General features: G+C 42.5%; 1 long non-coding RNA gene across 1 annotated transcript in view; it reads left to right on the top strand.

Annotated features, from left to right (window-relative positions):
- LOC121143229 overlaps positions 1 to 11,288 on the top strand; it is a 28,720-nt gene extending 17,432 nt beyond the window's left edge. Inside the window, exons 2-3 of the long non-coding RNA XR_005880420.1 lie at positions 9,959 to 10,002; positions 11,014 to 11,288. This is a non-coding gene — a long non-coding RNA (uncharacterized LOC121143229). The remainder of the gene's footprint in view (positions 1 to 9,958; positions 10,003 to 11,013) is intronic.
- The last annotated feature ends 993 nt before the right edge of the window (positions 11,289 to 12,281 follow it).

A 12,281-nucleotide genomic window follows, 5' to 3' on the forward strand; every position in this document is an offset into this window, starting at 1 on the left:
CCCCCCCTTCCCTTTCTGATAAAAGTTCTCACTTAAGCTCTGTCTGCCTGGCATGTTTGTCCCTCCACCTCTGTCACCCTTGCCTGTCATGGGATCTGCTGTCAAGGTCCCCCACAGAGCATTATCATAACAAGATTAACATATGGGCATGTCTGTAGGATACTTTTTGATTATGTTAATTGTGTAGGAAAACCCAGTCCCTTTGTTTGAAACATGGAAAAAGTAAATTGAACATAAGAATGCATGTATTCACTCTCTCTTGACTGTGGAAGTGACTCTGTTGCCTTGACTTCTCTGCATTGACAGACTCTAACCTGGAATTGTAAGTTCAAATAAACCCTTTCTCTCTTAGAGATTTTTTTTGTTAAAGTGTTTTGTCATTGCAGCTGGGAAGGAAACTAGGACAAAATAGAAGGTACATTTATAGTTTACTGCCCTCCCCTAAAAGGCGAATTATTTGCCATGTCCATCATGGCTCCAGGTACTTGATACGATTGAAGGGGCAAGAAAATAAACAAACACCTGATTCATAGGCACATAGGAAATCTGCAACTGGATGGACTGGGATCTCAGATGGAGTAACCTCAGCACCCTGGGAGATGGGCATGTTTGTTATATGCAGTTGAACAGGGAGGTGGGGTTGTTGCATATAACTGAATCAAAGAGATGGGGTTTGTGGTATGAACACAAAGTCAGGTTTAGCTAGTGTCACAGGAGCAGTCTCTGCAGGGGAGCAGGCCATAGACATCTTGGGGAGACTACACTAGATATTGTCTGCACATGCTATCAACATTAACACGTAGAACAGAGGAAGGACTTTGACATTTCCCTGATTCTGGGCTTTGCCATTTCCCATGGGTCTAAGGCATTGAGGCCCTTGACATACGTGGATGTGCCTATGTCAACAAAACATGTTCACTCAGGGCTTGACTGGTTCCCTACAATTATTTATTTCCATGTGTCCATATATCTTATCCTTGTGCAAATAAATATTCTTTACTTCTTAAGGGAAAAATTTACTTAGGAGATAGAGGAATCAAAATGGAGCACCCAGGAGAGGAAGGGGATAAATACCAGTTGTAATGTAGATTAAATACCAAAGCTGAACCCCCTTGGATCTTCATTGTAACTTGGATTTCATTGCATAATTTCAAGCATTGGCCCCTAGGAGTTTCTATCTTAGCTTCTTTTCTATTTCCATAACAAAATACCACTATTGACTAAGGCAACTTATAAAAGAAAGCATTTAATTGGTTTGCAGTTTCAGGGGTTAGAATCCATGATGATGGAACTAGGGGATGGCAGCAGAACAGTGGACAGCTCCTATCTTGATCCATAGCTAAGAGGTAGGGTAAGAACAATGGGCATGGCGAGAGTCCTTTGGAAGTCCAAAGTTCACACCAGATACGCACCTCCTCCAACCAGTTAAGGACCAAATATTCAAACATATCAACCTATGGGGGACATTATGGTTCAAACCACCACAGCTTTGTTGTAGGGAATCTGACCTGCTCCCCATCGTGTTACTTCATGAACTTTCTAAAGACCCTGTAACATATGTTTTGCAACCTATAAAATCTATACCATGTGGATAATACCCCCACGTTCTACCACACTCTCAAGGTAGTAGCTGTAGTGGCTTCTGTGTACCTTAGCAGCTAAACTGACAAAACACTTCCTAGGAAGCTGTTCTTGAGCAGAGAACCCCTTTAGCATTTTCAGTTCAGGGTATCTTCTTTCAAATAAGTTTGCGTTTTCACAATACAAATTAGCACCTTTAGTAATTAGTAAATAAGCTCTCATTTTCAGAGGACCTTTCCTATTGTGTCAGTAAAGAACATGTGGTTTCTGTTTAATGGGCCAATACCTTACACGGATAGGGCTGCTGGTATACCAGCTTTGTGCCCAACTTTAGAGTCAGCCATGCTCCTAGCCTTGCAAACCTGGCCACCTCTCATATCTTTCTGCCCACTTGCTGCTCTGTCTCACTGTGGCCCCTGGGTAAGAGCAGTGAACCACACCATAGGCTGAATGTTCTCCCATCTAGAATTACTCCTCTAAACTCTTGAATTCAGCCTTACTCAAGTTCTCAAGGCATGGGCAAAACAAAACAATATTATTTGCCAGACTATAACACAAATATCCCCGATCCAGTTCCTGATAGAGCCGTTGCTCCTCTCTCAAACACTCTGTGTTTCTCCCAGCCTTATGGTCGTCTACACTGCCACCAGAATGACTATCAGACTCTGATTCCAGCATCCTAGGGCTTTTCTGCCCTCCACAGTCCTCATACAAGACAGTTACAAAGGCCCAAGAACAACACAGACAGGTTAATGGTAGCAAAAACCCAGTCTTGGGGCCACTTTTCCATATCAGTTGCTTTTACTGTGTCAAAATTCCTGATAAATCCAAGTTAGAGTTAGGTTTGTTTGGGTTCTTGATTTGGGAGTGTAGTCCATCGTGGTGGGGATGTGATGGGAAGCAGCTAGTCCCATTATGTTCAGAGTCAGGAGGCAGAAATGAGTCTACTGTTCCATTCACTTTTACTTTCTTCTTCGTTCTGAGATCCCAGCGTATGGGATAGTGTCATATTCCTCTCAGTTAACTGCCACTGTAAATATCTTCACAGACACTCCCAGAGGCATGTCTTCTAGGTGATTCGAAATCACATCAAGGTGACTGTCAAAGTTAACCATCACACTGTATAGTCAAGACAATTGACACCATATAACCACACAAAGACTCTTACACAAATGTTCATACAGAAACTATCTGAAATAGTTCAAAATGAAAGGAGTGCAAATGTCTGAGTTGGTGTATGGATCAACACAAGACTTATCCATAAAATAAAATGCTATTTGACAATATAAATGAGAGGAGTCCTGACATAGCCTGTAACATGAATGAATCTTGAAAATGCCATACTAAATGAAAAAAATGGAAAATACCTCTTATTACACAATTCTGTTTGTATGCAACTTCAAGAATAGGCAAATCCATGGAGACATGAAGTAAATTAGTGACTGCTGAGGGCCAGGGCTCTGGATGTGGGGAGAGACTGCCAAAGGTTTCATTTGTGTGTGATAAAATGCCATAAAGACAGTGATCATGATTATAACTTCATGAATATATATGAAGCCACTGAACTTGGCATTTAACATTTCTGAAAGTCTAAAAATGTTGCATGTGTTTCACAGGGAATATTAACTTACCAATGCTTCCATGGAAAAGGAATAGAATGGATCCTTGAAAACAGATCCAGGAAACAGTACTGCACACAGATTGCATCAAGAGTCAGATTATGTTTACTACCTGCAGGAAAACAAGTTGGCTTTCTCAACGCTGCAGAGTCCAAAGGTTCCTTCTCTCTTCCTGTGTACACCTTAGAACCCATAGTCTTCCTGTAAAGAGTGCCGGGGACTAAGGAGAAAATGATCAGATATTTCTTTGCCCATCTTTACCACTCGGTCCTGAAAGCCACACTTCCTGTTCCCCAGGAAGCCTTGTGGGTCTGAACTGGAATCTATAGTTGCTGCGCTCTCGGCCCATAGGACCTGACTGCACTGCCCTCCATCCCCACCCAACTCCGCCTGCAGGACTGCACTGCTGGACTCTGACTCCAGTTCATTGACAGTGAAGTCAAGCTAGAGCTGTAGTTAGCTAGAGCTCCCTCTGTAGTATTTCCAGCACATCTCTCCACACTGAGCATTTCAAGGTCAAGGCAAGAAACAATACATTAAGGAGTGAATCTGAAGATTTTGCTTGTATGCTCATGCCCTGCTTAGTCCTTCACAGAAGAGTGTTGGCCATCCTGTGAATGAAGTGTCTTCCTTCTGTTGGTCCGTGATCTCTTCTCAACTGAAGCTCACAATTTAGGTTAATACTCCGTGACTAACAAGAACAAGCTCACTTGACTTATTTTACTCTATTATTACTCTCAAAGGAAGATGTGTTAACAATAAATATTCACTTTATCTTTGAGGAAACTGAGTCTCAAAGAGATTAAATGAGTTGACCAGAGCTGCAGAAGAAGAATTCAAATCTGAACTTCTAACTCAGAGCACAATGTTGCTCATTCTAAACTTCAGCTTTCCAGGGATTTTAGAGGTCTCAAACCTGGGACAAATGGCTGAGGTACCCAGTGACATATCAAAGTGGGCACTGGCTACCAGGTTCTCCCTGCCTTACCTGTTACAGTGCCTTTTGGCTGGCATATCCCACTCCCTACCATAAACTTCTCCAGGCCAGGGACTGAGCTGCCCTTCCCCCAGAGGCTTTTTGTAGGTAGATTTTTTCTGTTTCTCCTGCGAGCTCCCAAATCATGACAGGGAGACTTATTTTTAACTCTGAAAACTTGGTCTATATCTCATTTGTTCTTAAATAGCTCTTATAACTTAAATTAACAAGCATTTATGTTGGTCTACACTACCAAGTGGCTTTTACCTCTATCCCATTTTGTGTGTCTGACACATTCTGCATCTGTCTGGCTTCTTCACCCTTCTTCCCAACATTCTCTCTGCCCCCAAAGTCCTGCTTAGCTGCTGACTATCTTTTTACTAAATCAATCACAGTGTCATATCTGCAACAGCTTTTCTCTGTATAATGAAGCCATGTCAGTTACCCTATCCTCTTTTGGGCCTCCTGGCCTCTTGATCTCCAAGTCCCCTCTTTTCTCCTCTCTCCCTGTTCCCCTCCCCTCCTCTCCTCACATAACCTGGCTCGGGATCACAACCACTCTGGACTTTCCCGGAAGTCTCTGCCACTGGCTATGCTCTCCCTTCCATGCACAATAAACCTTCTCCTGCCCCATACATAGGAGCAGTCATGCCCTTTCCTTTTTTATTTCTTTTATTTTTCTTCATTTATTTTCTTCATTCTGGTGCTGAATCCCAGAGCAAGTTCCTTTTTTATTTCTTTTTTCATTCAGCACCCTCCTTTACTTTTGTATGGCACTTTAATAAGTAGTATTTTGTAAATTGATTCATTTTATGTAATTTTGCTTCAAATCAAGCATAGTATACAGGAATTACATGGGAAACAGAACTTGAATGTCATCTTAACTACCTTTGAGGTGTTTGACTTTGGACACATGACTTTGAAAAGCATTCATTTCCTCATCTGCACATGACACAATGTATATTTTTACTTGTTATTCTACACACACACACACACACACACACACACTACTAGTCTTAAAGGACCATTGTGCTCACTAGTTTTATGTCAACTTGATACAAGCTGGATTCATCAGAGAGGAGGGAGCCTCTACTGAGAAAATGTCTTCATGAGATCTAGCTATAGGGCATTTTCTTAGTGATCAATGCAGAGGGCTCAGCCCATTATGGATCCTGGGTTGGTGGTGGTCCTGGGTTCTATAAGAAAGCAGGCTCAGCAAGTCAGTAAGCATCCTCCTCCTAGGCCTCTGCATCACCTCCTGCCTCCAGGTTCCTGCCCTGTTTGAGTTCCTGTCCTGACTTTCTTCAATGATGGAGGATGATATGGAAGTGTAAGCCTTTCCTCCCTGTGTTGTTTTGGTCATGGTGTTTCATCACAGAAATGGAAACTAACTAAGGCAAGCATCCTTCAGTGAGCCACACCTCCTAGAATCTACATCTGTGCATCAGATCTCCTCTTTGGTCCTGGCCCAATAGTTAACTTCTGACCCAAAGACTCGGTCAGGGCTCAGAAGGTGCAGTGCAACCTTCCTCGTTTTCTGTCCCTTTCGGATGCTCACCAGAACCTTCGTTTGCTTTCTCTGATAACTTGGGCTTACTTCCTCTTTCTCCAAGTCCCAGGCCATGCCATGAGGCTCTCTGCTGTGGATGGAGGCCTCCACACTGGTCAATGAAACAGCAAGGTTTTTTCCTTCTGCTTTTCCTCCTCTAGGTAGCTGCTGAGATCTATCTGCAGCTCACCTGCTCTGGGATGCTTTTCTTCTATACTCCAATAACCTTGTCTTAGAATTTAAAAAAGAATTGGGAGAGGTGACTCACTGACTCCTGAGGTATGCTTAAAAGAGGCCCTGCAGCTTCTCCCTTGGTGCCTTGGATCATTTTCTGTGGGGAAGAGGGCTGGCAGGTAAGAAGCCCCACTATTCTGAGATTGCTTTTCTCACCTCTGAGACTAACTGCCTGACAGGAAGTTGAGGGGAGGAGGATTAATTTGAGTCATGATTTGAGGATCTAGTCCATTGTGGTAGAGACTGCATGATGGCAGGAAATGCTCACAGTTGTGACATGGCAGTATGCTCACAGCTTAGTGGATCAGGAGACAGAGAGCAGACACAGGGAGGGGGGTGGAGGGGGGGGGAACTGGCTGTAAAATACCACAGCTTACCTCGAGTAACCAATTCTGTCAATAAGGCGCCACATCCTAAATGTCCCAACAACCTTCAAAATAGTGCACTATCTGGGGACCACACATTCAAAAACTGGAATCTATGGGGAGCAGTTCACATTCAAGTTGAGGAAACCCAGAATGGCCTGTGAAGAAGACCTGGGGAGAAGAAAGCTGCCAAAGCAGGGCTTAGATGCTGTGTCAAGCTCAGCTGAGAAGCAGACATGAGTGACGGCCATGTAGACACCGGGTACTGGTGGAGTTCCCAGATGTCTCTGGTTCTGGCCGTTTTGCATAACCAAACTAAAACTTTGAAAGACTTCTCATCTAAGCCCAGTTAACCGAGGTCCACGCGAGATAACAAATCATTGGTCAAAGCCCGGAGTTCAATGGTTCATTAAACAACAGTGGGTAGGCAGAATACATGATGATAACAACCACACCCACTATTGTCACTGAATAGAAATGCTGTGAAGATTGTATGAGGCGGTAAATTCAATCATACAGCAAGAAGTCAGTGAAATACAAAGATTAGTGTTGCTAAATTTAATTATACACCGTATTGAAGTCCTACTGAAGACTAACTCATGCTTTTGTTCCAAACATGTGTATTTTAAAACTCCAAGAACAAAGCAAGTATTTGCCTGTGGAAGGCAGGCCTACATACATGAGCCAAAAGCCCTAAGGATTTCTCGTCTCCCTCCCCTCTGCTCTGAGTCTTTTTCTCTAATTTCTTTCTATCTGGCTTGTTAGGCTGGTTTCAGCCCACTCTAGTTTCACCCGGGCTAGAATCCTATCTTCTGTGTTTAGGTTGTTCCTTTGATCTGCCAATATAAACCACTTAAAATTAATTACCACACACAGCCACGCTAGCTGCCTGTTGGCAGATACTGCCTCTCTCTGTCTTGCTCTCTTTCCAAACAGCAAGTGAATTTTCTTAATAAAGACGTCTATTAATCAAAGGGCCAGAAGCTCTTATTCTAGAGAACATTTTAACCTTAATGCACTTTACACAGTCATGTTCCCATGCTTTTCAGTGCATGCAAAGATATATTCATAGATGTGCCTTGGTCACTTGTCCAGTCGAGCTGAAGATGGGGAGAGGACATCAAGTCTCCCAAGCTGATGGTGATGAAGTTATGCAGATAAACTATGTAGCATGTATCTCTTTAAATCAGAAAGGGTTCATATTTAAAAGATTGTTTAATGATTCTAGTATCTGTGTCTGTGTGGATATGTTCAAATGTGTCTATTGATTATGTGTCTATGTGCATATGTCTATGTGCATGTATGTCATGTGCATGTGTGTCTATGTGCATGTGTATCTATGTGCATATGTGTGCGGTGCTTCAGGACGTCAGAGGTATCAGATCCCCTGGAGCTGGAGTTACGATGGTTGTGAGTCTTGCAGTGAGTGGTTGTGAGTCTATTCTTAGAATAGAACTTGGAGCAGGCTCTTAACCAATGAGCCATCACTCCAGCCCAGGACTTTTGTCTTTTGAGTCAGGACCTTCCTCTAACTGTCCTGACCCTCCCTATGTGGTCCAGGGTAGCCTCACGGCAATTGTCCTGTGTCAGACCCCACGTGCTGAGATTCTGAGCCTGAAGCACCACCCCTGGCCAGTCAGGAAGAATTTCCTACAGGACACCAGGCAGGCAGATGGCTTGCCTCCAGTGATCACTATGTGAGCCTCATAGCTAGCCAAAAGTAATCCAAGGCTGGAATTTGTATCCTGTTTCAGCAAAGTGAAGGGACTTCTTTCAGGGTTCCCAACTTACAATCAGGGAATAATGCTGTGACAGACATGGTTTTGGTCGGTCAAGAAAGCAAGTTCTGATGAAGTAAGTGACAGAAATAGGAATGCATGAGCATAGCCAGGGTAAATCTTTTCATTGGGATCTTAAGCAAGACGTTTTGTGATGTCCTTTGTGCTATTAATCTACAGCTCCCCGTGTACATCCTTGGGATGCTTATATATAAGCATGTTTGAGGATTGAGATACTTCAGATGAACATCCACATTCCAGCAACAAATGCCTTATCATTAAGCACATTCTTTTTGGTACACAATGTGTAAACAGTCTTTCTAAGTGGAATGAAGACTATACGATGATAGCCTCTTTCTAGTTCAGGCATACTAACTCAGCAAGTAAACAAGACAAAACAAAATAAAGGGTTAAGTTCAATGTATCGGTCAGTATTTACAGTTGTAGAGCTATCTGCAGACTATGAACATGAATTTTCTGTTCTGCTGCTGGGAATGCCATGCCTGTGTCTAGCATGACTTGCTCACAAGCTTTCTTCAGGCAGCTCACCTTGAACCATCATCCACATCTGCCTGTTTAGTCGTCTAGAGCTGGCATGCTCACAGAGGAAGGGCCTTGGCTGTGCTTTGAAGAAGACTTTCAAGCTTTTGGGACGACAAGCCCCTAAGCCCAGCTAATAAAATCTGTTATCTAAAATCCCTAAGGGTGAGAATAGAAAGAAAAAGAAATTAAAACGGAATAAAAATGTGCCTTCAACTCCACAAGAGCACACGTGATGAAGCCAGAGGCGTCTCATCAAGAAACTCAACGTTTTGATGAAGCAGTTTCATTTTGGAAGCTTTAGACTAACGAGACCTGCCTGAACCCCATTGTAAGGTTATCAAGGCAGTTGATGGGAGTGGAGTCCGTACATGAATATTAATGGCAGGCCTAATTATGATGCTTCTCCCCATCTCAGGCCCGGCCAGTAAGATAAGACTGGGTCCTGCCAAAAGAAGGAAAGAGTGTCCTTCAAGGACACATTCGTCTTGCTGTGTTTTCGTAATTGACTTTATTTTAGTTCTAAGTTTTAGATTTATTTTATTAATTCTTTCAGGATTTCTTTTTTCCTTTTATTGAAAATAGTTTTTTTCTCACATGACTTATGCTGATTACAGTTCCCCCTCTCAGATCCTCCTCCACTCCCCTCCCACCCAGATCCACACACCTCTCTCTCACTAGAAAATAAATATTATCCAAGGAATAACAGTAAAATAAGATAAAACAAGAACTAAAACATCATAGTAGGACAAAATAAACAAGGAAAACAGCACAAGAAATAGATGAAGATGCAGAGATTTATTCATTCACCCACTCAGGAATCCCAAAGACACTAAACTAGAAGTTGTGATAAATGTGCAAAGAACCTATAGGACAAGGAACCTCCAAAGATGTCTTTGAGTTTGTTTTCTATGGCATGTTGCCTGCTGTTAAGAGCAGTTTCCCCACTGAGACTCCATTGGAGAAAACTAATTTTCCATTTGAGAGTGGTTATCAACTGGAGATAGTTTCTGGGCATGTGTCCACTTCTTTTAGCTCTAAGACCCTGTCTTGCGCAGGCCCATGCAGGCCTGGTGTACACTGCCCCAGTCTGTGAGTTCGTAGTTGATCCTGTAGACTTAAAGGGCTTGTTTCCATGGTGTCCTCCATCCCCTCCAGCTCTTACACTCTTTCTACCTCCTCTTCCACAGGGTTCCCTGAGCCTAAGGGGAGGGATTTGAGGGAAAGGTCCCATTTCGGGCTGAGCATTCCCAGGTCTTTCACTCTCTGCATATTGTCTGACTGTGGGTCTCTTGATTTGTTCCCATCTGCTGTAGGAGGACCTTCTCTGATGACTGACGGCTGAGCAAGACACAGATCTGTGAGTAGAGCAGAATGTCATCCGTGTTCATTTTATTGCTATGTTCTTTTAGTAGAATAGTAGCATTCGGTTTTACCCTACATCTCTGGGCTGTGTAGTCTCAGGTTCTTGGTCAACGAAGCAGTGTCAGCTATGGGTTCAATCTTGTTGAATGGACCTTAAGTCACATCAGATATTGGTTGGTTACTCCCACAAGTTTTGTGCCACCATTGCACTAGCATGTCTTGTAAATAGGTCACCATTGTAGCTAGGTGTACCGTATTATACCAAAGATGCTGGAGCGTAAGGGTGAAGGGTCTATGTAGGCACCAGCTTGACTTATCCATGTCTAATGAGTTGTGAAGTTGTTCTCTTTAGCAACAGGGACTTGCAGTTTGTGGAGAGCAACCTGTATTCTTGTAAATAGCCTGGGCTATTTGGCGATTCCCAGAGGGACCCCTTTAGTCAACAACTCAATTAGATGCAATCCAATCCTGGTACTAGAAGCTTCATTTTGTGACAAGAAATGTCCAGTTTGGGCTCTGTCCCCCCCTATTATTTGATGATTTCTTTAGATTACCTTCATACATGTATATACTTTAGGAAACTTCTACTGTATTGGGTGTCCATACTAGCCTTCAAATGGCACTTAATTTTAGCTGTCTCTCCCCATATTTCCTCTCTCATCCCCCTCCCCACTTGGTCCTCCCATTTCAGTCTCCCCCATCCATCCATAACTATCAATTTTATTCCCCTTTCCTAGAGAAATCCATATGCCCACCCCTAGTCTCTTACTCAATACCTAATCTCCCTAGTTCTGTGGATTGCAGTGAATGATTGGTTATCATTGACCTAATAACTAATATTCACATAAAAAATGAATACATTTCATCGTTGTCACTCTAGGTCTGTGATATTTAGGAGTTTTTTTCTAGTTCCATCCACTTACCATTGAATTTCATGAATTAATTTTTAAAATATGGTTTCATTTTTAATGTGATTAAAAAACACATTTTCTATTCATCTGTTGAGGGACATCTAAGTTGTTTCAAGTTTCTGGTTATTAAGAATTGTTGCGACCACCTTGACCAGCAAAGAAGATGCGACTCGGGAACTCTTCTCCAAGCGGCTTATTCAGGAACCTTGAAACAGTCTTCTTCTCCCTTGGGGTAAGCCAGCCCACAGCTTATATGGCCTAGGCATAGGCAACCCTAGCACGCCACTTGGCGATAGCAGATAGGTACACACACACACACACACACACACACACACACACACACACACACACACACACACACACGGAAGCAAGCCGTGGACCCGAGCCTTGACCAAATATGGAGTTGTTTACTCCGAGAGCGCTCGGGAGGGTGGTAGGCAGAAGCCGGCGCCATCTTTAAGGCGCGGCACATCGCAGCTCTCCACAAAGAATGGAGAAGTAATGCACATGGTTGAGCAAGTGTCTCTATGGTAGGATGAAATGTCCTTTGTTTATATGCCCAAGTGGTTTGGCTGGATCAGGAGGTAGATTGACTTCATCTTCCTGAGGAACGGCCACGCTGGTTTCCGTGGTGGTTGTTCCAGTTTGCACTCCAACCAGTCATGGAGGAATGTTTACTCCATGCCACTGCATCCTCATGAGCACAACAGGTCACTTGGGTTTTCGATCTTTGCCATTTTGACCGGTGTAAGATGAAGTCTCAAAGCAGTTTTGATGTGCATTTCTCTGATGACTAAGAGTGTCGAACATTTCTTTAAGTGTTTCTCAGCCATTTGAGTTTCCTCTTTTGTGAATTCTGTTTAGAACTGTACTCCATTTTTTAATTGGGTTATCTGTTTTCTTGATGTCTAGTTTTTTTTAATATTAGCCCTCTATTGGATATGTAGTTGGTAAAAATCTTTTCCCATTCTATTAATCCTACTTATCACCAGCATGAAGTCTTTCAGTTTCTTTCTTCAGTATCCTAAAGTTTTTATCATATAAGTCTTTCCCTTGCTTGGTTAAGGTTACACAAAGATATTTTATATTATTTAAGACTATTTTGAAAGAAAGGTGTTATTCCCCTGATTTCTCAGGACAAACGGTCATTTTTCTTTTTTATAGGAAAGCTACAAATTTTTTGAGAGTTAATTTTGTATCCAGCTACTTTATTGAAAATTTTTATCAGCTGTAGGAGTTTACTGGTGGAATTTTAGGGTCACTTATATAGAATATAATATGTCTTCAAATAAAGATACTTTGACTTCTTCCTTTCTAATTTGTATTCCCTTGATCTCCTTTGGTTAACTTATTTCTCTAGCTA

The sequence above is a fragment of the Mesocricetus auratus genome, unplaced genomic scaffold (genome assembly GCF_017639785.1).
Source record: "Mesocricetus auratus isolate SY011 unplaced genomic scaffold, BCM_Maur_2.0 Super-Scaffold_100011, whole genome shotgun sequence".
NCBI lineage: Eukaryota > Metazoa > Chordata > Mammalia > Rodentia > Cricetidae > Mesocricetus > Mesocricetus auratus.